The following is a 6,000-nucleotide window of genomic DNA, read 5'->3' on the forward strand; positions in this document are numbered from 1 at the left end:
AGCAGCAACACACAGCCCTGACTGTGGCTGTCCAGCCCACAGCTATACATCACCGGACCTGCAGACAGGTCGCAGATGGGCCCCACATCCCAGCATGCCGTGCTCTCCCACCTCCAGGAATTAAGCCTGGATTTCCCCAAAGCATCTTAATGTCCAGATTATCTGTTTTATCGCACGCCACCGGACAACAAAGTAGGAAAATCTCAGTACAGTGGTGCTTCAGGTGGACGTGCTCGGCGCAGCAAGGCTTTTAAATATTGTGTCACTGATCTACTGCCAGCCATAAAGCTGGAACAGGCTGAGCACTTATTCTGCAGTTTCTATTTGTATGCAGGTCTGGAGATATGTGGTAGGATTTCACAGCATAATATGGGTTTTGATTGACTGATATTTTCATTATGGCTGCAGGGTAGCGTGAAGACTGTTAATTTGCTTGGGAGTCCTGCAGGTCTACGGTGATTGTAGTAGTGCCAGAAGAAAAGCTGAATAAATGAAACTCATAGGGCACAATCACAATCTGTGGGTCAAAATCAACTGATTAATTATAATTTAGAATCAATCTGTCAGGCCTTTGTAATAAACACCCTTTCAGGCTTGCTGCTTAATAACCAGCTTTACATGGTACAAATGGAACATGGTACACCGTGTGGAGCTGAGTTATTACAGGGAATACATACAGGATAATTGGATAAATACAAATTCTGATAATAAAATGAGGAATATCGACTTTTTTTGACGCAGCTAAGCAAGACAACTTTCCACACAAGAATCTCCCTTGTGGCTCTGACCTCTACATCCTGGAAAGCGTAGTGAGGAGAGTGCTGTTAAATGCACAGTGAGTGACTCCGGGTGGCAGAAGGCTTATGACATGTTCCTTTCCTCCTGTTCCAGCCTGCAAAGTGATGGAAACAGCAGTTTGGTCCAGGTGTCAGGGACATTATCAAAGAAAAGAGCTGCCTGCAGTTGCTCCATCTCACAGGAAATTGCCAACTCACCCTAACAAAGAAAGGCATAAGTGCACTTGCTGCTGCCTTCAAGGGGAGCGTGATAAGATGACATTATAAATACAGAATTGTTCATGGAGGTGGAGGGGAAGGCACATCAGGCGGCCGGATTTGACAATTCTGTTTTTCATGTGCGCGACAACAGCCTGTATGGGGTTTATCTAAAAACAAAATCAGCCTCTTATGCACTTTGGGATTCACACATTTCGTAAATGTGTTAAGCTGTAATTGTGGATGTTTGTATTTGGAAGTACTTCACATAGTTTACAACTTCAGCTCCAGGAGGAGTGGGACAACTGACAGAAAAAATATAAGAAATGATGATACAGGGCGTATGAAAATTATGCAAATTATCTCATGCACACTATATAGTCCTACAGTGAGTGTGCAATATACAAACAGTAAACTGTAAATATTAAAACCCCGTCACCACTATCATCTTCATATTACAATCCCACCTCTTACCTAAACCCTACATATATACGTCCTATATTTTCTATGTCTCTGTTTTATGTCTGTCAGCTGGTTGTTTTCTGTCATTGTTGATATTTGTTTACATACATGTGTACATGTCCACTCTTGAATGTTTTTTGTCATTGTTGTTTTTTTGTTTATATGTCTTCAAGGTCGCCAGCTTATTCGCCACTGCTTTTTTTTTTTTTTAAGTAATATGGTTTGACTAAGATTATGATTATTATTAGTATTATCACTTTTCTTTTTCCTTCATTGGCTATTAATTTGAAAAAGGATGAAAACAAAGTAAATTTAGTCCTCCAAAAGAGGGAGGTTGGTGGCGGGCCCAAAAAAATTTAATTAATAATTTTCATGTTTCTGCACATTTTGCACAACATAAACAGTAAGAATAATGAATATGGGGGATTTAATTGCATATTTCCTGTCTTTGTCCCCAAAAAACATTGTGGAGTCATTGTCAAAAAATATTTAAAAAAGAAAATATGCCTAAAAAAATACATGCTCATGATCTACAGATGCTGATGCTAAATAATGTGGACATACTGTAACGTAACGCTGCTGCTTCTCACCAGTGTGGAGAGTTCAGTCTCATAGATCCATGGTTCTGCATGGCGCCTGAGGGGGGAGCTCTAATACAGGCAACTTGCTGCACTTTATCTTCCTTCAACTTTCAACAAGTCTTCTGGAAAATGGAGGAGAAAGTGAAAGGTATCAGAGCTTTACCTCACATATCACATACATTTAATCAAATACAAAAGATACTCGGAAGCACTCAAAGAAGTTGTATAACGTGTGACAGAAATTCAGTGCAGTTTGGTTTATGCCTTTTTAAGGAAGAGGTTGTGACGTTTTTTTTGCACCTGCAGCATCAGAGCTGAATATTCAGCGGTGTGACAGGAGGACGATGACATTGTCTGCTCGCACAGTGTTGTGAAACTTCACATTAAATTCTCTTAAGGAGTCCAGCAGCACACTTTGACTGTAGGAGGGGGAGGAGGAGAAGGTGGGTGTAATTATGACCAGGGGAACACAGGGCTGTAATCTGTAAATCTATTCTTACCCTAAGTGAGAACTGGTACATTGGATTGATTTTATTGAGATCATACATTATAAATGGGGCATGGAGGAGCTTACAGCCTTGAGATGGTGGTGCTCACGTGCTTCATTAATTTTTACTTCATTAACTCTCTCCTTCAGACCCTTCAACACACAATTCATTGCCGACCATGAATCCCCGGCTACAGGCAAATGGACAAGCCCGGGTCGACTCTCAGTGGAGTGGATACACTGAAGTAACGCTGTCAAAACAAATCAGTAACACATGAAATATACATAACCTCAGATCAATCCGTATTCATGCGCGAGGTCACGTCTTTTTCGAATTTGTGGCTTTACATTAAAAAAAAAAAAAAAATGTTCATAAAGAGTAAAAAGTATTCATTCCAGTCACAATGAGATGAAGTGCTGCATCAATTTAGCTGTCAGAAAGTCATTACAGCCACAGAAACAAAAAGCATGGGAACAAAAACACTGAGGAGAAAGAGTTCACTAGGAATCTTATACATAGTGTTTCTGATTAATTCTGCTATTGACAACAGGGCATTTTGGAACAATTATGAGTGTCACTATCGTTGTTTTCAAAATGCATTTAAAATCCAGCAGGATAATTACAGATTACAGACCCTCGACTTAACATAGCTACTGTATTCCTGCAGTGTGCTTACTTACTTACTTGTGTGTTCACCACTTTACAAACCAATAGGTGCTTTTATTGTTTCACAACAAGGAATTTCAAAATTCCCCATGGGCCCTTAAGAATGGACCATTTGTTTAATATTATAGCCTTAAACCCAACAATATCAATCAGTCATGAAAGCACCTATGCATGCTGCTCTGCCCTGCGTCACCATTAACTGCAGACAAGTGATGGCCTTCGCTGGTTTGCAAGGTGAGAGAAGGGAGGGAGATAAAGAGGGATAAATGGATGGTGTTGGTTTGCGTTTGACTTTTTTTCCCTTTCTTTTCTCTATGAGTGACCTATTCAGCAACAGTGGGAGTGTGTGTGTTGTTGTGAAAAATCAACAGTGGGTGGAGAACTCTTGAGAAAAAGTTGAGAGTGAGACTTGGTGAGAGTTTGTTGTTGCAGGTGAGAAACAGTCTGTGGCAGCGAGCTACAGCTGGACAGCTTCAGCCTGAAATGAAATGTGCATAATGTAGGGCTGTCAATTGATTAAAATATTCAATCACGATTAATCGCATTATTGTCCATGATTAATTGTGATTAATCGCAAATTAATCACACATTTTTTATTTGCTCAAAATGTACCTTAAAGGGAGATTTGTCAATTATTAAACACTCTTATCAGCATGGGAGTGGGCAAATATGCTGTTTTATGCAAATGTATGTATATATTTATTACTGGAAATCAATTACCAACACAAAACAATGACAAATATTGTCCAGAAACCCTCACAGGTACTGCATTTAGCATTAAAAATATGCTCAAATCATAACATGCCCAACAGGCAACAACAGCTGTCAGTGTGTCAGTGTGCTGACTTGACTATGACTTGCCCCAAACTGCATGTGATTATCATAAAGTGGGCATGTCTGTAAAGGGGAGAGTCGTGGGTACCCATAGAACCTATTTTCATTCACTGATCTTGAGGTCAGAGGTCAAAGGACCCCTTTGAAAATGGTCATGACAGTTTTTCTTCGCCAAAATTTAGCCTAAGTTTGGAGCGTTATTTAACTCCTTCCCGACAAGCTGTGACCAATGGATTCTTTAGTTTTTTCTAGTTTTATATGATACCTGTATCTTCACTCTAGCTTTAAAACTGAGCCCGTTACAACCTCCAGCAGGTCAATTGCGTTAAAGAAATTAGTGGCGTTAAAAGAATTTTGCGTTAATGCGTTGTTATCGCGTTAACTTTGACAGGCCTAGCATAATTTGAGATTAGTTTAAAGACAACCGACATGTTTTAATACTCTTCTTGGAATAAGAAGAGTGGGACATGTTTTTTCCATAAAAAAAAGTTAAATGACTTCATTAAGAATTCATCTCCCTCATTGAAAAATCCAGAATCTATGAATATGCAAACATGTTGGACACAAGATGCCTCCCATTCATCCATTCTCAGTGCTGAAGGCGTAAACTTTTTTTCTGGGAACCCACTTTTTAAAAATGACAAACCATCGCGACCCACTTCACAACAGGCCTCATCTATAAATCATGAGAAGAACACATTTGTGCATCCTGACCATTTTTACTGCCATTTCCACATCACCGTATATTATCTTGAATAGATAAACCAGCCATGTCGAAGAGATATACAGTATGTTTGATAAATCACAACTACTTTATAAAAGAGACCAAATCAATGCATTTAGGCAGAGTTAACAGGCTCTCGGTTTTTTCTTCTCATCAGTAAAACAAACAGAATGTACGCTAGCCTTTCGATTAGATTCAATGTTATAAGTAGGCAACAATTATTAGAACAATACGACCATTCAGGCTTCCTCATGTGGCTCGAAGGTGTACTGCAGATATGAATGTTAAAAGACGATGGAAGAAATTCTGCAAAATTGATTTGGCGACCCTGATAAAATCTCCTGCGAACCACCTGTGGGTCGCAACCCAGTCTTTGGGAATCACTGCTGTAAGCTTCTCTTGGACCGTGATTGGCTGCAAAACCAGTAGTGATGTCACAGAATCCTGCTCATACCTACACCAAAGAATGTATATTGCCACGAAGTGAAAGTCAATTGTTTGTTCCATTGCAACATCAGCGCCCAGCAGCAAAGCTATGCTTCCGCCATTTTGGACTGAAAGCGACTACCAAACTTCCAGTAAAACGTCCGACTAACAAAAGTAAAACTAAATTATTTCTATTCTATTGTCATATTCTACCAAAATGGCCTGTGTTGAACAATGAAATATTATAAATATAATAAGCATTTTCAGTCCAAATGGCGGCAGCTGCTGTTGTCAAAAAAACATCGGAGTTTCACCTCTTTGCTTTTATGCTCTTTGCCTGCACGTCTTAAACTCAGATTTAAGGTGAGCAAAGAGAAACTTTCCCTCCTCAGCTGATTACTCAATCTGAAAGTCAATCACACAAAATTTCTGACATTTTGAGAATAAAATATCAGTAAAAGCTGAATCCGAGGATTTTTTAAATACAGCATTTGTATGTAGTTTGAGTGGATCTGTGTTGAGTCTCACATGGAAGCGGTGAAGCTGTTCATGCTTCAAACCTGTTGTCAGACTCTTCCCTCGCTGAGCATGAGAACAACACACATCAGTGAGCAGGCGCTAAGTGCTTTTCCTCTGAGGCAGCATAAACTTCTTAACATTTCAAATCTGCTACGACAGCTGTCCCGGCGAACATTTGTGAGATCTGTTTCACCACACATGTTGAAATGATGATTCCCTCATTACATTTGCCATCAAACAATATCTCCAAAGCTAACAGTTGACAAAATCCAGTTAAAACATTCGAGGGGGAAAGCTCTTAAAGG

Source organism: Sebastes umbrosus, chromosome 13 (genome assembly GCF_015220745.1).
Source record: "Sebastes umbrosus isolate fSebUmb1 chromosome 13, fSebUmb1.pri, whole genome shotgun sequence".
Lineage (NCBI taxonomy): Eukaryota > Metazoa > Chordata > Actinopteri > Perciformes > Sebastidae > Sebastes > Sebastes umbrosus.